This window comes from Felis catus, chromosome A3 (genome assembly GCF_018350175.1).
Source record: "Felis catus isolate Fca126 chromosome A3, F.catus_Fca126_mat1.0, whole genome shotgun sequence".
In the NCBI taxonomy this organism is placed as follows: domain Eukaryota; kingdom Metazoa; phylum Chordata; class Mammalia; order Carnivora; family Felidae; genus Felis; species Felis catus.
Window position 1 is genome coordinate 123283042 of NC_058370.1, and position 20651 is coordinate 123303692.

The 20651-nt window shown below is 36.7% G+C and overlaps 1 protein-coding gene across 2 annotated transcripts in view; it reads right to left on the bottom strand.

Annotated features, from left to right (window-relative positions):
* The window catches only part of TDRD15 (tudor domain containing 15), a 701518-nt gene that overhangs the window by 26696 nt on the left and 654171 nt on the right, over positions 1 to 20651 (bottom strand). For both annotated transcript variants that reach the window (XM_045054884.1, XM_045054879.1), the window contains one exon: positions 14172 to 14261. The gene's annotated coding sequence lies outside the window, so the exon portion shown is untranslated. The remainder of the gene's footprint in view (positions 1 to 14171; positions 14262 to 20651) is intronic.

Sequence of the window (20651 nt, forward strand, 5' to 3'; positions counted from 1 at the left end):
CTGCTTTGGTTTTCTTTTTCAAGATTGCTTTGGCTATTCAGGGTCTTTTCTGGTTCCATACAAATTTTAGGATTATTTGTTCTAGCTCTGTGAAGAATGCTGGTGTTATTTTGATAGGGATTGCATTGAATATGTAGATTGCTTTGAGTAGTATCAACATTTTAACAATATTTATTCCTATCCAGGAGCATGGAATTTTTTTCCATTTTTTTTGTGTCTTCTTCAATTTCTTTAATAAGCTTTCTATAGTTTTCAGTGTATAGATTTTTTACATCTTTGGTTATATTTATTCCTAGGTATTTTATGGTGCATGTATATTTTAAAGCTCTATTTTTGGGAATATAAATGTTTGGGATTGTGATGACCTTTTGATGAATTGACCTTTTTAACATTATGAGGTGACCTTCTGTTTACCTAATAATATATTGCCTCTCTGCAATCAAATTCATGTGACCTTAAAAAGTCACCATAGCTTTATTTTCATTAATGTTAGCATGCTATACCTTTTTTATATCCTTTTATTTTCAACTTATATCATTATATTTAAAGTGCATTTCTTTTTGGGTCTTCCTTTTTTATTCAAACTGAAAATCTTGAATTTTTATTGGGATTTTTAAACCATTTACATTCAGTATAATTTTGAAATGGTGAGGTTTAAGTCCAATGTCTTGAAAATAATTGTTTCATACATTTTATCTGTCTTTTGAATATTTGGAGGATGAACTCAGATACTTTTATTCCATGTTAACCATATGTGGAAATTGTTATATTGGAATTTAATTACATGTTTACATTTCTATCACATACTCTGTCATTAATGCATTAAGAACAGAAACTGCCTCATTCATCTTTCTTGAACTTTTGACATTATTGGTACTTTAGAGATAGAACCTAAAGTGCTTGACTATATTTGTACAGCAAATAATGGCATGAATACATCCATTCATTCTTCACAGAGGAGTATCAGTTGCAAATAGATGCTTTATATTAAAGTTAACTCCTCATTACAAGGCCATAAATAGCATCTGGGCTGACTATTGTGCTTCTATTCTATGATCTCAGACTCTATTTTTAACTTTAAAGCACAGTGGAGGGGGACACTTGGAACAGATTTGATGTTGTATCAAATATACCACAGGTATTCCAGTGGGAGTGTTATTGAATCAAGTATATGTTCCAACAGGATGTAAGAGAGAAAACTAGCATTAATTACTTGCCTGATGACTTCTTCCTGTCTTACAGAATAAGATGCTTGTTTTAAGCTGGATAAATGCTGTTAATTCAATACTGGAAAGAAACAAAAAGGAATACTTCACAAGCACAGCTATTGCATTTGATTGAAATACTGGTTTTATCCCTTTGCAAATCCCAAATGTGGAAAGGTGCAAAACCAGATGAGAAACTTGACCTGTCTCAATTAGTCAGAATTTCTTTTTAAGTTTATGTATTTATTTTGAAAGTGTGTGTGTGTGTGTGTGTTTGTGTGTGTGTGTGTGTGTGCGCACGCAAGAGAGAACACATACCATGCTAGTATGAGTCAGGGAGGGAAGAGGGAGAGCAGAGAGAGAGGGAGGGAGAGAGAATCCCAAGCAGGCTCTGCACTGTCAGCACAGAGCCCAACATGGGGCTCGAACCCACTGAGATCAAGACCTGAACTGAAACCAAGAGTCCGACACTTAACTGACTGAACCACCCAGGCACCCCTCAATTAATCAGAATTTTTAAAACAATAACACTGATTTTAAAACCATCTTCAAAGAATTAAAGAACAATTGGTTCAAATTAAGTTAAAAATATTATTTTCTGAATACATGTATTAGGATTAATTGAACTTGATCAATATTAATGCTATAAATACACTTTTAATTTCTTTTTTAATGAACAACTTTTGTGCTTATTGAGGTATAACAAACATAAGATGCTTGGATTTACTTATTAAGCCACAGATAAAATTTTGCTGTACATTTGGACTGGTACTAACTAGAAATTTTAAGGGGAAGAAAAAAACAGCCACATCTTATATTTTGAAGAAGTTGTAGAAAATCTATCCTTAAAGAATGCATTTTCCAAAAGGAAAAAAAAAAGAATATGACTTTCTCTCCTTAAAAAAACTATGAGAATATGAGTGAAAGATGAAAAATGATTCTTTCTCCGTACAGTGAAACCACAGGCAAAACAGAATAGTTTTGCCATCTTTGGAGCTATAGAGTGAAAAATGAGTACCTAGAAGTAGATAATTCTATTCTGGTTGTTCAGTTAAAGCAACTTAAGGGAAACATTTTTCCATATAGATAGATAGATGGATAGATGGACCAACAGATGTATATACTTGAAATATTATAGATTGGCCAACATATAAACTGGTAATATTCAAAGTATGTGAAAGACAAAATTATAATTGGACATCTTTTATCACAAATGACTTAAAAGTGAGATTGGGTTCCATAGAATACGAATCATCTGAATACTTACATATTCTGTTGCATCAACTTGGTGAGCTATTGCCACTGCTGCTCTAGCATGTAATTTATTAATAGTAATATTAGGCAATATTCCCTTGATTTCCATAACTGTAGTTTCCTAGGACAGTGTGATGCCACAAATAAGCTAGGATAATGGTTGTTGTCATCTGTATTCATCACTTTGGAAAGCTGCTCCAAAAACAGAACTACTAGTAAAAGTTACCATGTCTGATTTTGTGTTCAAGAAAGTGTTATGATTTTAATAAATGCTTGTCCTGTTATGAACTACAGTTTGCTGGTCTCCTGTCAGCAACACTGAAGTTTACCTAAACCAGGTAGGTCTTTAAGGGACTGTTCCCAAAGGCTTAAAATTACCCAAAGGCACACTTAATAATTTACCTGGACTGAAGTTGCACTTCAAGGCATACTGTCCCAACCAGCCGTATAGGCTGGCAAGATAGTTTACATGTACAAGAACTCACAGTCCCAGACTTTCCTCCCCTGAGGGATGTTTTTCCAGTTTTTCTTTAAGCACATCATACTGTTCCCTTCCATTTAAAGGCTTTGGCCTTCTACCACTGGATAATAGCATGTTTGAGTAAAGAAGTGACATTTGGAGAGCAGCTCTTGAATGAGGAAGACCTGAAGGACTGTGGCAGGAAGGGTAGTTTACAAATGTCAGAGATGATTATTCCCCAGAACATAAAATAAAGGTAAATAGAGAGCATAAATCTTGTCTTTCTACACTGAAGCTTTTATTGTGTTTCCCCTAGTGATTGCAAATCCAATTTTCATTGGAATCCCATTGGGAGTGTGGCTCACACTAATTTTTGAGCTTGAAGAATTATCAGGGAACAAAATCATTGTATTGCTTTTGGACTCCAATGCAAATCTAGTATGAATATGGAATAGGCATTTCTGTACATTGAGAAAGTGTGTTTCTTTTCAGCTTAAAAAACAAGCTACAAGAGACATATTTCTCTCCAAACATTAAGAAACAACTGAGCTAAGTTGCAAAATACCTTCTCTTCCTAGGTTGCCAGAACATGAAAAATTGCAGAGCTTCTAGGCCTTGAGCCAACCTTATTCAGGACTCAGGAAAGAAAAAAAACAGTCTGGGTAAATTCTCAATGTAAACTGCTATGGGAGCATGTTACTACGTAAGCTTAAAGAGAGGATGCACCTGTACGTCTGTCTTGCCTTTTTGTTATTCCATCCTGGGCAAGAGGCAAACCAAGTTTAAATGCCACCACCAGCCTCCCTTTCACTCAGCTCATTCAGGTAATCTTTACAGGCTGCATCCACACACTGTGGCTACACACATTTCCCAAGTATTTCCAAATCAAGCGGTCAGATTTATCAATTAAAAGGAAAAAAGTAGATAATAGTCACATTGTATGATTGAACCGACAAGGTCTAAAACCAACAAACAATTCCACAACAGCCCTGATTTTCTACTGTGTTTAATTCCAGATACTTTTCATCAGTTGAAATAATCCCCCAAAATCCAATATATTAAAATGAATAAGCCAGAGGACTCTGGCTTAAATGTTCACAGAGATCTTTGAGCCATCCTTCCCCTTCTAGAGTACTTCCCATTCCCTGAACTATTGCTAAGACCCCATGGCTTCACCTGGCTCAGTGTACAAATCTCCATCATAGGATTACCCAGGCTCAGATGCAGGACATGTGTATCCCAAACCTATAATCATCACTAAAATGAGGTATGTGTTGAAGTGGGACAAGATTAATGGAAGAGATACTAGTATTCAATTATGTATTAAATAGAGTCTAAAAGAAGCCAGATGAAGTCAACTCTGATCTTCTTGATATCTGTCTAATGATGAGTAAATAAAATAGTAACCCCTCCTTATAGTCATGATCATCTCATTCTTCATCAGTTCTTGAGGATACCTATACATGATTCTCCTTTTGAACTTCCAAGGAGATGGAAATGCTCACCTCAATATGCCAGGGACCCACAAATCTAAAGGCCATTGTTTCTTCCCAGACTAACTCTGTCTTCCCTATGCTTGAATCTCTGATGATACCTTGAGCCCCTCTGACCTTCTGCAACCATCTCCTAGCAATTTTCTATTCCCAATAAATATGAAGTTCAAGAAGGCTCCTGTTAGAATTGAGGCAGATCTTTGTTTAACCCAGGCCATAGATACATTCTGGTTTGCTCTTCAAGATTAACTCGAATATCTTAGTTAAAAGAATTCTAACCCATACTGGCCAGGTACTCGTCCCAATTGATGTTCCTCCGTGAATCACTAAGTCTCCTGAAGAGCAGAAAACACTGCCATGTCTTCTACTGCTTTTCCAGAGGCCACCAGAAATTCCATGTCTCTAGACAAGTGACAACCTCTTTTGACAATGGAAAACTTACAGAGTGGCCCTGGACTTCATATTAGGCTCTAGGAATGCTAGTTGCTATGTAACACTCATGCTGATATTTTCCAAAATAACCCATCCAACTTATGTAATAGAATATTCAGGGAACAAAAAAAAGTAAACCTTTTACCAATAGGGTAGATACCTTGCTCTAGAAGGAATTAGTTTTTGAATTTTCAAAGATAAAAAAGAAATGACTAGAGGCTGAGTATGTGTCCAGGTAGGGAACATATGGGAAATCTCTGTAACGTCCACCCAATTTTTCTGTAAACCTAAAATTGTTCTAAAAAATAAAGTCTATTTAAAACAATCAAACTAGTCTAAAATAAATACAAACATCTGGAATAAAATAAATTTTAAATACAGGGAAACCCTGGATTGTGAGTAACTTGGTCTTTTTGATAAACAAGCAATGTCTTGCAATACGAGAAGTAGTGACACTAAACATAACATGATCACAACTGAGCCAATGGTTCTTGAAATTTGCTTTGATATACAAGTGCTTTGGATTACATGCGTTTGCTGACCGAATTATGCTCACAAACCAGTTTTACTGGTAACTCTTAACCTTTGCCCTGTCAACACTATTCTGATTTTTATTTTTTTTCTATTTTTAAAAGTTTATTTATGGGGCGCCTGGGTGGCGCAGTCGGTTAAGCGTCCGACTTCAGCCAGGTCACGATCTCGCGGTCCGTGAGTTCGAGCCCCGCGTCAGGCTCTGGGCTGATGGCTCGGAGCCTGGAGCCTGTTTCCAATTCTGTGTCTCCCTCTCTCTCTGCCCCTCCCCCGTTCATGCTCTGTCTCTCTCTGTCCCAAAAATAAAAACGTAAAAAAAAAAAAACAGTTTATTTATTTATTTGAGAGAGACAGAGACAGTGTAAGTGGTAAATGGGCAGAGAGAGAGGGAAAGAGAATCCCTAGCAGACTCTGCACTACCAGCACAGAGATCAACGTAGGCTCAAATTCACAAAACTGTGAAATCATGACCTGAGCTGAAACTAAGAGTTGGATGTTTAACTGACTGAGCCACCCACATGCCCTTTTTATTCTATTTTTAAATACTGTAATAAAATACACGTAACATAAAATTTACCATTTTTACCATTTTAAGTGCACAATTCTATGGCATTAAGTCAATTCACATTATTGTACAATCATTACCACTACCCATCTCTAGACCTTTTATATCTCCCCCCAATAAAACTCTGTCTTTATGAATTTGACTACTTTCTAGGTATCTGAGGTAAGTAAAATGACACAATGTGTTTTGTAACTTTTTTTTTCATTTAACACAACAACAAGATTCTATATTGTTACATGTGTCAGAATTTGTTTCCCCTTTAGTAAAACACTGAATGATATCCTGTTGTATGTATATATCACATTTTGTTTACCAATTTATTCATCAATAAATACTTAAGAGTGTTTAATTCTGTTTTTTAACCATATATAATTTTGAAGTCTTATACAATAAATATGAGAGAACTTTATATCATCACCATTTCCTTAAAAAATAACCAAATGTCATTCTGAGCCATAAAACACATGTTGAGAAAGAAAGAAAGAAAGAAAGAAAGAAAGAAAGAAAGAAAGAAAGAAAGAAAGAAAGAAAGAGGCAGGAAGGGAGGAAGGAAGAAAATTATTTAAAAAATGGCCATATCTTATCAGCATGAGAAGGCTTAGTCATTCATTCAAAACTCAAAGTAGAAGAAATATGAGTTACAAATTCTAGAAAGTTATAATGTGACTATTGTAAATTTAATGGAGCTTTATGCAATGTCTTTATTATAATAATGGTGATATTATGCCCACATTTTCACCTTCTTTTCTTACTGCTTTTCTTGTTTTTATTTCTGTAATTCACTTAGAATGGCTGTCCTCTCCTCCATTCATTTTTCAAATATCTCAAATCCTATGTCTTGCAGAAAATCTGACATAGCTACGGTTATCTGCCCACCCTGGTATTGTCTTCATTCTACAAACATGTGTTGATAACTACATGTGAAAAATTCTTGTCTGGGTAAGCAGGGCTAAGAGCTATGACTTATTTGACTTCCTTTTGCATGTCTACATATATTGATTGAGACACACGGATTTCCCATACACATATTTGCTCATGGCTTCATGTGTCTTAGTCTCTTTTGGTCTCTGCTATAATGTCTCATTGAACTGGCCAGAGTTAGCACTCAAAACATACTTACTGATGATTAATGGCATGTTTGCTCAGCATGTGTCCACATGCCCTCTCTCCAATAAAGAGACAGCACACTCTACTGTCAACTGAGTATAAAACCTAGTGGGTTAACTTATGTGATAACAACAGAATGGCTGAGTTCTGAAGGAACCACACTCATTACATAAGTACCTAGCACAAATATAGGTATCAGATACTGAAAACTACTGGAAACAATTAGAAGGCATATTGTAAGGGTGACCCACAGCAGGACATACGTGTTCAATGCTTTGGTCAGAGCTTGAACTGTAGAAAAAGATTCTCAAATCTGATGCCTTTTGTGATATCCATCACAATCTTTATTGTTCAATACTAACCATACTCAGCTAAGGGTAAATAACTCAATGCTAGTACTCTTCTTTATAGACAAGGCTGTGTACACCTGACCCAAAGTTCTAGGTATTATGGAGTGGAATAAAAACAATAAATATACAAAATTCCAGTTACATTTGATCATGCATATACCTCATAGAGAAACTCCAGGTTTCTGGCTATTTCTTCCAGGTCCCTCTGAAGAGAAGAGAGCAGGGGAAATGTGTACTGCTAGAAGTCAGAATATCTGGGTTGGCCTCACATCTGCCATACTCAAGCCATCTTAATTTAGTTCGTTTTCTCCTCAAATCTGAGAATTTTTTTTCCTCTTGAAAATAAGTTCAGTAAGGCTGTTTCACCTTTTGTGAAGAGTCATGCCGTATCGAATGTGATAATAAATGTAAATCTTTGTTGTAACATCTAAATGGCTATACATATTCAAGGGAAGTTGGTTCACATATTATCTATGAGGCAAAAATGTATAGCATAGAAATAGTGAGTATACAATACTACAGATATTAAATGTTGATTTTTTTTCTATTCCACCAAGATTTGATTTCATATTATTGCCTAAACAGTCCCAAAGGAAAAATTTCCAGATCACTAGGATGGTTAGAGGCACAGATCATGACAAGAAGCATATGGGAATCCTGGATATTTGAAGTGCAGGTGCATCTAGATAGTAACTGGTGCACAGATTCAGATATGTGTCTGTGGATAAGTGCAATCAGTATGCAATGATAGACATGTAGTAAACATGTACAAGTGCTGGGCCCTGTAAGGATAACAATAGCAAATGTTTATTAAGCTCTAATTTGTATCACGTACTGTTCTAAAAACTTGACATATGCTATCTTATTTAAATATCAAAGCAACCCTAATAGTCAGTGACTGTTAATATCCTATTTTATATACAAGGATACTGGGGCACAGAGAAGTTGAGAAACTTGTCCAAGGCCCCTCAGCTAGGACATAGAAGAGCCAGAATTCCAAACCAGGCACTTGTCAGAAACCATGCTAAGCATTTTTCTGTTCCCAAGATAACAACAAAGCAAAGCAGAAGCCTGGCTGAGTGAGGAAGGGATAAAAAGTCTCCATGAAATAGCAGCTGCTGACCATTGCCATCTTCTCTTCTAAACCCTAAATATAGACAGTTATAACCAGGAGAAAGAAATTCTTAGAAAACCTCTAGATTTTCCTAAGGAGAAAGAAAGACTGGTAGTGACACAGCAAATGGGTATGTCAAGGCTATCCAACACTAAATTCACTAGAGGGAGCAGAAGTCTCTATATCCTGATAAACATGACTAGCTAAGGTAAATGAGCTGAAAGAGAAACATAAGAAGTCATCTGAGTACATACTTTAACATAGGATGTCTATTCTGAGTATAGTCTTTAAAATAGTTTGTCTACTCCATGATTCAGAATAAATGGAATACAGAGATCAATATTAAAAAAATAAATATCTTAAAAGAGCTAGGATAGGGTATACTGATGACACTGAAAAGCAATACACAGTTATCAAGAAGAAGCAAATAGACTTACTAGGTATAAAAATATAAATATATTTCAAAATCACAAGAGATGGATAGTTAATAGACTTGATAAAGCCACAAATCAAATTAGTCAACAGGAAGATCAGATCTAGGAACTTATTTAGAAGGTGCTAGAAAACAAAAAAGTAATGGAAAGTATAAAAGAGAAGTTAATAAGCATAGATGATAAAAACACAATTGCCATCAACCATTTATAGCAGTTCCAGAAAGAAAGAAAAAAATAAATGAGGATGTTGGAATAAATAAAATAATAATCTACCAGAATTTCCCAGGATTTAAAAGTATTAACACCTAAGATAAAAGACCTTGAAATGTACAAAATAGTAGAGACAGAAAAATCTCACACATACGCACATTTTATGGAAATTTAACAAAATATTCCACATTATTTCAGAGAGTAAAGTTATTTTCAGGGGAAAAAGTTTCAGATTGATGCCAAATTTTTCATTACCAACACTGGAGGCAAGATGAGAGAAGGCTAACATTTTTCAAAGCGTTAAAGACTTTTAACCCTCTATCTACCGACTGTTGTTTTGTTTGTTTTGTTTTGTTTTGTTTTGTTTTGTTTTTTTAGAGTGCAGATGATTCCCTGAATAATAAAACCCCTCTTTGAAAAAAGTAAGAAATGAATCCTAGACAACATTATGTGAAATTTGGGAAATAAGTGTAATCAAATAACTTACTAAAGTTTATTACTATCTAAAAATCAAGAATATAATGAAAACTTAGAAGAGGTGATCATGAAAACAGAAGGGAGTTTTCTAACCATGTGGGGATGGATATCCACTGTATCTCTCCATTTTTCTCAAACATTTCTGGCTAGTGATTTATAATCTAAAGCAAAAGACTCCTTTCAGTGTTTCCTTCCTCTAACCTTTTAAAGACAAAAACCTTGGGGCGCCTGGGTGGCACAGTCTGTTAAGTGTCCGACTTCAGCCAGGTCACGATCTCGCGGTCGGGAGTTCGAGCCCCGCGTCAGGCTCTGGGCTGATGGCTCAGAGCCTGGAGCCTGTTTCCAATTCTGTGTCTCCCTCTCCCTCTGCCCCTCCCCCGTTCATGCTCTGTCTCTCTCTGTCCCGAAAATAAATAAACGTTGAAAAAAAAAAATTAAAAAAGACAAAAACCTGTCCAGAAGTGTTGCCTGGTGGTATGGGAGCCAAAAGGAATAGTCAAAAAAAGGACCAAGGATATACTGGGTTTTTTTAATGTTTATTTATTTTGAGAGAGAGAGAGAGAGAGAGAGAGAGAGAGAGAGAGAGAAAGCAGAGGAAGGGCAGAGAGAGAGGGAGAGAGAATCCCAATCTCTGCTGTCAGCGCAGAACCTGACACGGGGCTGGATCTCATGAACCGTGAGATCACAACCTGAGCTGAAATCAGGAGTTGGAAGCTTAACCAACTGAGCCACCCAGGTGCCCCTATACTGGTTTTCTATTGCTGAATAACCAACTGCCACAAATTTAGAGGCCTAAAACAGCATACCTTAATTATTTCCCAGTTTCCGTAGGTCACAAGTGTACACATAGCTTAACTGGGTCCTCTGTTTTGGATTCTTATCAGGCAGCAATCTAGGGGTAAGTGGGTCTGCAGTCTCATCAATGGTTTGACTGGGGAAAGATACACTCCCCAGATTCCTCAGGTTGTTGGCAGAATTCATCTCCTGAAGCCGGGACTGAGATTCCCATTTTCTTGCTGGCTATCAACAAGTGCTGATTTTCATTCCCAGAGGTCACCTGTGATTCCTTGTCATGTGGCCTTTTCAATAGGCAATTCACAACATGCCTGCCTTCCTCTTCAAGACCGGCAGGAGAATCTCTCCCTCCAGTCTGTGAAGATGAAGTCATATATAACAAAATGTAATCATGGGAAGACATTCTATCACCTTTGCCCATGTCTATTGCTTAGAAGCAAGCCACAGGTTTGCTGGCACTGAGGAGGAAGGGATTATACAAGGTCATGACCTATATATATTAGGTGACCTAAAGGTGTGTCCACTACACGTACCTAGGGTTTGCCACCTTGGAGCCTATTTCCTCCTCCTATAAGACTGCCAAGGTAGGCTTAAACTTGAGCCTTTCTGTTACTGCAAGGGATGACATTCAGGGAAATATGAACCGGTATGCCAAATTTTCAAATACCTACAGAGTACAATCGCTACACAAGAAAGACTACAAACCAAACAGCATATGCTACATGAAGCAGTATTATTGAAACAGATGGCCTACAAATATAAAATAAGCACAATAAATATCCTCAAAGATAGGAGGAAGTGTACTATTAATATAGAGCAGGAGCAAGAAGTCATAAACAAGTTGGAAATATTAAGTTTGCAGGATACAGTAGCTAAAAGTTTTTAAATAGTCTATTAGTTAGTGTGAGTACAACTGAAGAGTGAATAAGCCAGCTGAAAGATCAGATTGAGGAGCCCTCTCAGAAGATGTTGAGAAAGGATAAAAAAAAATAGAAGATATAAAAATTGGAAAATTGGGAAATAAAGAGGTTAGAAATAGGAGTGTTAATAACTGTAATATCTTCAGAAAAATGAAAAATAATAAACAGAAGAAAGAAGATATGTGCAAAAAGAATGAAGATAAAAGAAAGAAGATATTTGCAAAAATAATGAAGAAACTTCAGCCTGGAAGGGTCCATATTGTGCAAAATGGGATAGGTAAGGAAACATCTGTACCTACACGTATTAGAACACACAACACACAAGGACACTATCCATAAAGAATGTAAGTTGCACTCTAATGAAACTGAATGAGACGGGCATAAGATCCTAGAATTCTTTGTTTAGCAAAATTGCCATTAAAATATGGGGGTGAAAAAAATATCCTGCTTGGAAGTATTCAAATAAGAATATGTATATATCAATTAAGAATATATATATATATATATATATATATATATATATATATATCTCCACCCAAAGGGATGCCACAATGCATATGAGAAGTCAGAATGATTAACTATTTTAGCATAGATTATAGTTACCTCTCAAACAAGGATAAAAAATGAAAGTGGTACTCTGTATTGTGCAATAAACTCAAAACTAAAACCCTAAGGAGATAAAGTAGAAGAAAAAGTGAAAACACCCTGAGAATGTTATAATTTTGTTTGGAGGAAAGATGCAGGTAATAATTCAAGAAGTCAATATGGATATAAATGTGAGGAGAATTCTTTATTGAAAGGTAGCAAATATAAAAATAAAAGAAGCAGGTGTAATTTCAAAACCAACAGAAGAAAACCTAACGTGACCAATGTGTATCAAAGTAAACAAAAAGAAAGCACATTAAAGGGAAAATATTAAATAAGATCACAGAAACAATTCCCCATGTAATTATGAAAATAAGATTAAACTCACCAATAAAAGGGAGTAACTCAGACTGAAAACAAAAAAGTTCCAACAACATATTGTCAGTAATATTTGAAAATAAAATAAGAATTGAAAGTAAAAAATGGAGAGAGATATGTCACACAAATATTAACCAAAAGGTATCTAGGGAAGTATTCTTAATATCTAGCAAAATATAGCTAGAGACAAAGAAAATCACAAGAGGTAAAAGTGGATCATTATATTGGTAAAAAGTGCAGTGGAACAAGATAATGAAACCATCATAAACAGCTATCACTACAATGATAAAATCACAGAATACATAAAGCCAAAATGGAAAGAAACTAAAGAGAGAAATAAATAAGTGATCAATTGTTGCTAGAGATTTTGTTATGCTTCCCTCAGAAATGGATACAGAAGCCAAAATAAGTAGAAATATGGAAAATCTGGATAACTGGACTACTGTTCTTTGAAGGACACGGTTATCACAAATAACACAGAAATATAACTGTAGGGACAGGCAAGTCATAAAACAATATCTGTAAAGTCAGGACACCGGTACAAATATGAGCACAGGTATTAACAGGTAATAGAAGATGATAAAATGACTAATATGTGCAAGAAGAAACTGGCAAATTCACTAGAAAGCAGAGAAATACAGATAAAACAATGATATACTATTTTACATGATAGGAAAGGCAAAAACAAAATTTATAAATGACGATCACCTATTACGAAAGATGTGTACACTTGTATACCAGAGGCAGCAATGCAACGTCCGAAAGAAACCCAGGCTCCCTCAGCACTAGCACTAGTATCTAGTGAGGGTACACTCTCAGATGGGACACATGCCGGCAGAAATACGACAAGGGTACAGTTGTCAAAATCAGTTCATCCTAGGTGATCCGAGCTGGCATTCAGACTGTGCTTTAATTTAAAACCAGAAACAACAACAGCAAAAAAGAAAAGACAAAAGCCTCACTCTCTGCAGGAGGCAGGTTGGGGTAGGTCTCACCTAACTCACTCCATGGAGGTTCCAGATGCCCAGAGTTCTCGAGGACCTCAGAACCTGTCTTCTTAAGAGACCTCACCCTCCAGTGCTGCTTAGTAATGCCCTTAGGGTGAGTGGCTTAATCTCCTCATGTTTTATTTTCCAAGAGTGAACCCTGAATGTGGTGGGTTCTCCCTTCCTATGCCACAAACAAAAACCTCAAGATAACCAACATACATCATATAACCGTATATAACAAATCAACGTTAATCTCTTACTGCAAATTAGTTTCTGATTAAACATGATAATTATGATCTGTTAGCAGGTACCAATTTAGTATTGACTAAAGGATAATATATCGTAATGATTAGTTAAACTTGATTCTTAAGATAACTTCAGCAAGTAACCCCTGATCTAATGGTTTTCCAACTCAGTAATGATCACCCATCAATTTCTCCATGTATGTTAGCACTGCATGGTAATCGTCACATAGACAGAAATCCCTTTTTTACCACATATTCATGACATTTTGTGATTGGTATTATCAAAATATAAGACATCCAGTTAAATCTGAATTTGAGATAAATAACTTTTTGGTATAAATATTTCCCAAATATTACTTATATTAAATATGGAAAATGCTTATGATCCACATTAGCCTGGATGCTAAATAGCAGGACTGTTGACATTTAATATTCTCTTATTTATGTTGACTTTTGTCAGAACTGAGTCTCATTCTTCTGGTAATTTTTCATTGCCTGTAAACTTTTGTCTTGCTGCCAAGACAAAAGAAGAAAACATGCGTCCTGAATTCTAATAAAATTACGGCATGGGTGTTATTATCCCCAACGTACAAATAAGAAAACAGGTTCATATATTCAAAACTGTACCTGGGATCACGGGGCTAGCCAGTGGAGTCAATCCTCAAAGGTGGAGTTATCTGAGTCCAAAGTCATTCCCTTTCCACTTAACCATACTGCCTATTAAGAAGAATAAAGGAGAAATTCAAAACCTTGGCAATGCACTGGGGTGGGTTAGTGGGGCAATATCTTTGCACTGAGTAAGGAGTTTTGACTAAAGTGGGATAGTGTCTAAAATACATAAAGCACTTATAAAACTTGACACCCCCAAGTCAAATAATCCAATTAAAAAATGGGCAGATGACATGAATAGACATTTTTCCAAAGAAGACATACTGCTATCCAATACACATGAAAATATGTTCAACACCACTGATCATCAGAGAAATACAAATCAAAACCACAATGAGATATCACCTCACACTTGTCAGAATGGCTAACATTATCAACTTAACAAACGACAGGTGTGGGTGAGGATGTGGGGAAACTGAAACCCTCTTAGGCTGTTGCTAGGAATGCAAACTGGTGCAGCCACTGTTAAACAATATGGAGGTTCTCAAAAGTTTAAAGAATACAAAAATACTAATTTGAAGGGATACATGCATCCTGATATTTATAGCAGCATTATCTACAATAGCCAAATTATGGAAAATCATATATATATATATATATATATATATATATATATATATATATATATCACCTTGAATCTGTCCATCATTACAATCTGGCAATGATTGCTTTTTTGTTTTGTTTTGTTTTTTGTCTCTTTCAACCATAAGTGACTGCTCTTTCTTAATTATGGGATTGTGTGTGTGTGTGTGTGTGTGTGTGTGTGATGGAATATTACTCAGCCATAAAAAATAATGAAACCTTGCCATTTGCAATGACATGGATGGAAGTAGAGAGTATTATGCTAAGCAAAATGTCAGCTTGAGAAAGACAAATACCATATGATTTCAATCATGTGTGGAATTGGAAAAAAACAAAGGAGCATAGGGGAAAAAGGGAGAGAGAGAGGCAGACCAAGAAACAGACTTTAAAAAAATAATTTAATGTCTATTTATTTTTGAGAGAGAGAGACAGAGCATGAGCAGGGGAGGGGCAGAGAGAGAGGGAGACACAGATCTGAAGCAGGCTCCAGGCTCTGAGCTGTCAGCACAGAGCCCAATGCAGGACTCAAACCCACAAACCATGAGATCATGACCTGAGCCGAAGTTGGATGCTCAACCGACTGTGCCACCCAGGCACCCCCAAACAGACTCTTAACTATGGAGAACAAAATAATGGTTATCAGAGGGGAGGTGAGTGGGAGCGATGCGTTAAATAAATGATGGGGATCAAATAACACTTGTGATGAGCACTGGGTGTTATATGGAAGTGTTGAATCAGTACACTGTACACCTGAAAATAATATTATATGCATGTTAACTAACTGGAATTTAAATAAAAACTGTAAAAAAAAGAACTCCAGACACTGATTTGGGGATCTCAGGCTGCCCTAGAGCATTGGTGCCTGGACCTCTGTCAGTTTCAGAGCTGAGCTCACTGTGTTCTTATAAGACATCCACTGGAAACCCAGCATGAAGAGCCATCCTGGACATGTAGACAGAAGAAAAACCAAAAGCAGTGACTTGAAACCCCAGAATAAGTCATCTTATATCTTCTTGCTTTAGTCACCAAATATAGAACAAAACAAAGCCCAAATTCTAAATCCTAATTCTAGGAACCATGTACAAAACCCAGTGCCCTTTCCTCCACCTTCCCTGAGAAGACACAACTTCCCTACATTTAGGAAAATCACTCAAATTATGTGAGCTAATTATCCATGTTGTTCACCCCTCCCCTCTTTTTTTTTTGTCTAAATTATGGTCACCTTTAAAAGAATTCAATTGTTTTTTTTTTTCAACAGAAGATTGAACCACCTATTAGAATGTAAAAGAATGTGCTAATTGGAGTTCACATCAAATAATGGGGCACAGTTTAAATTTATACCTATAAAACAAATTATCCTCACCTTTGCACTGCTAACTCCATGGGCTCAAAATAGCAAAACGACCCAAAGTCACCTTGAATCTGTCCATCCTCACAACCTGACAATGATTGCTTTTTTTGTTTGTTTGTTTTGTTTTGTTTTTTGTCTCTTTCAACCAGAAGTAACTGCTCTTAACTGTGAGATTATGCAGCTCTGTTTGGAAAGCTTTTGTGAGTCCCTGTAGTATAATGACTTTCCTTTAGAGAGCATGTAATTTTAGGTTCTTGCATAACAGCACAGATTTTTATGGTATTACTAAACTTTGTAATTTTATTTCCCTCTGACAATTAAGTGCACATTGATGTTATGGAATTTTTTCTTCCTTCCATCACAGTTGGATGAAATTGGAAAGGCAGACTGTGCTGTGTTGGGAGTGCTCATGTCTAGAAGTGTAAACGTTTTGTGATTCCCTTGTTGAAGATCCATTTCACACATAGGCAAATCCATCACACTGCTACTGTTTGCTTTCAGTTACAAACAAGCTGTAACCCAAAACACACAATGCACCAACCAAAAACAATCAATGTGCCATTTATGCACTCCCTTTGTTTAGAAAATAGTTTAACAGTTTACAGTACATTAATTCAGATGTTTAAACTAACCTTTCTGCAGAAAGTGAGCATCTTTCTTTCCTGCATTTTTTCTCTTGGAATTCATCATTTCTCGTCACTAGTCATATATCTCTTTCTTGTCTGTTGCATTCAGACCTGGGCAGTAACACCTGTCTTCTATAGAAGGTGCTTCCCTTTGGTATATAAATGAGTCATATCACCTGTTCTGATTCAACAGCTGGATGCAGACAACTGTGAACTGAGCTACCCCCATTTGGATATGTATGATTCACTCTGTACCTTGAAGGCAAGGTGAAGGTTTCTCTACAATAAAGATGAGTGTTCAATATCCATTAGGCATATGACGATGGGCCCCTGAGTCCCTCTAAATTGAATTTTGTAATTTATCTAAGAATCTCTCAGAATGATAATGCTCTCTTCTAATTTTCATTTGTTGGCTTTAATCCATTCCCTGATGATTAGAGTTTTGCAGACTTGCTAGGACTTAATGATGCTTCTCCTAGAAAGGTTTATATGATCAATAATAGTATGATCCCAAGACAGGGTGGATAGAAACTCTGAAATTCAGACTGGCTCAGCCTCTACTCTGTGGTCAGGTGCAGACATTTCCCACTGCAAATCACTTCCCATAGTTGTCAGATCTCACATCCTAATACTCCATCACTCAGATTTGTGAAACAGAGGCACTAGACAAATATTTTGAACTTCACTCCATGTAATAACTTTACCTGAAAATCTACCAGTGTCTCTTGCTCCTTCCCCAACACTTGGATATACTGTCTTATGGACAGAGTGTTTATGCCTCTCCCCGCCCCCCAAAATTTCATATGTTGAAGCCCTAATCCCTAGTTTGACTGTATTTGGAGGTGGGAACTCTAAGGAAGTAATTAAGATTACCATTGTGTGTGTGTGTGTGTGTGTGTGTGTGTGTGTGTGTGTGGTGAGAGCACCTGAAATATACTCTCTTAGAAAGTTTCCAATATACAACACATTATTAACTATAGTCATCATGCTGTATGTCAAAACATCATATTATTCTCCTTAAGTATATACAACTGTCATTTAAAATTTTTAAGAAAATCTCTAAAATCATTTTTAGTTAGAAAAAAAAAAAGACAGAATTAAGGTCAAGTGAGGTTGTAAGAGTGGCCTGATCCTATAGGATTAGTATCATTATAAGAAAATGTACCAGAGGATTCTCTCTCCCAGCACATATGCAAAGAGAGAAGGCCATCTGAGGACATGGTGAGAAGGAGGCCATCTACAAACCAAGAAGAGAGCTCCTACAGAAACCAACCATGCTGGCACCCTGTTCTCAGAATCTGCCTCCAAAACTGTGTTGAATTACATTTCTATTGCTTATGCCCTACAGTCTGTGATATTTGTTACGGCAGCCTGACAAACTGATACATAGTCATGTGTATAAATAATCCTAGAAACTATCTTAATATTTTTGGAGTTCTCACCAAAGAAGTTGCAGGTAATCCGGACTCATTATCCACATACAAATCACCATCTCCAAAATCATATAATCGAGAAATGAATATATGTAGACGCATGGTCTTGGATTTAGCAGACTTGGCAAATAATTATGGATTTATTCCCTCTAAACTTTGAAGCTTGTTTCTCTGAACTATTGTGAATAAACCCAAAATAGTTAAAAAAGGAAAGAAAAACAAATGTTTCCCCATTAGTGGTCTGTCCACTATGTCCAGAAGCAATATCTCAGAGCTCAGAGATTTTGCTGAGATAAGGATAAGATGGCAGTCTGTTCATCTTTAACACACTAAATACTCACTTTTTACATTGGTTAAACCCACCAATTCCCTTTTGCTGTTTCTAACAAGTTTTTTCCAGATTCAGGAAGTTCAATTGTTAGGCTGATTGGGTTGCAGTTTAGTGGCTGGGCTTGTCTAAGTGTGAATACACAGACTAAAGCAGCCCCCACACCCTGCTGCATGAGGATGACCCTTCTGTGGCCTCTCTATCCACCGTCATTCAAGAAATTCTCCAGCAAAACTGACTTATGTAGGCTTACTACACAATTCAATTCAGTCCAAGAAAATAATCAGGGAACTTTTCCTGGTGTATTAATGTAGACTGCAAGTCTATAGCTGTGTTTCTGTGAGTGCGTGTGTGCGTGCGTGTGTGTGTGTGTGTGAGAGAGAGAGAGAGAGAGAGAGAGAGAGAGAGATGTGGGCTGGGAAGCTTTCATTGGAATTGTTATTTTTTAAGCATGCATGAAACATCCTATGTACTGAAAATTGTAAAGATTTGAAGATCCAAAATGGACTTAAGTGAGCCACCCACACTTCAGGAGCTCAATCAGCTTTAAATTTCTTTTTTCTCACAGGTGTCTCATTCCAGCTGGTTCTCCCCACCCTCCACTCCTCTTTCCTTCCCAAATTCAGTGCTTTCAGCTAAACTTCCGGGGCACTCCCTGAACTATGAGTATTCTAATTGAGAATAGGGATAAATAAATGTGGAGAGGATGAACTTAGCCTGCTCTCTGTGAGGCACCTGTTTAGTGAAGGTTTATCCAGCAAGAACTCAGTGATCCTGGTTCTCAGAGTGAAGAAATTATTCACCCTATGATGTGATTTGCATGCCTACTTTTAGTGACTATAGATTATGATTAATGCCTATCTCACCACTCATCTGGCCCTGATCCCCTCTAGACCCTCCTTTGGGACTATGTAGTAATACTAGAAGTTCATTTCTTTACCCCAAACTCCATCTCCCATTCCTGGAGTGATTCTGCAGCTTCCTGTTGAACAGACAGGGTAGCCTATGTACACGCTGGCCAAATTCAAAGCAGGATTTATGAATCCTGAGCAGGATTTTCATACTGTCTATACCACCGTGAAATTATCTGCTGATTCCATTTAGTGAACAAGGCAGGTTGAAACCTGCCATTCCCAAGCCCAGCAGAGGGATTATGTGGTCACAATGCTAATGTGATAATGCAGAGACTAATGAACAGGACTTCTATTTGGGGAGGTAGGCTTACCTAACCCAGAATTGCTTTTCTAGTGCCTAAATAGGAGGCAAATGAAGGAAGGTATGTTTGTGTATTTTCTCCCACTCATTACTTAGGCACAGTGTAAATTATTAAAAATAAGCAATTGTTCCAAAGGAAAAAAAAAATAACTATTTGCATTTCCCAGGAGAGAATTTGCCCCCTTGAGGAAGTTAGTACCAGAGGGCAAGAAACCATGGCCTAGAACAGAAGTAGTACCATATTTCCTCCACAGGAGAAAATGCAAATGCTTCAGCCTGGAGAGTCCAGCCTTTCATATCTTGGCCCTGCCCAGTCTGATTTCTTTGACTTCACAATGCCTAATATGGTCCTGGCTCTTGAGCTGGACTTAGTTCTTATTCAAAATAGAGACCGATGTTGTAAGCACCAATGTTTACAAAATTGTGGGTGGGACAGCCTCCACTACTCACTTGTTTTGGTGAAATATACACAGTGAGCATTAAAGTATGAAGCTGATTCTTCTTTATAAATCCTTTCTTAAGTACTCTACCCACAATGTTTTTTTCTGAATTTGTAGAGCAGTGGTTTTCAAATTTTCATAAGCAATCAGAGTACCCTAAGAGGCTTGTAAAAAAATATTGCTGTCCTCACCCCCAAAACTTCTTAATCAGTAGGCCTAGGTTGGACACCAATAATTCACATCTATAAAAACCTGCAGTGATTCCTATGCTGCTAGTCCAGGTACCAACTTTAATAACCATTGTTCTAAAGTTGTGCTGTTCAACCCCAAATAGTCAAAGCAACCTTGAAAAAGAAGAACAAAAGTTGGAGGCATCATAATCCCAGATTTCAAGATATATGACAAGACTATAGTAATAAAAACAATAGGGCACTGGCACAAAAACAGACACATAAATCAATGG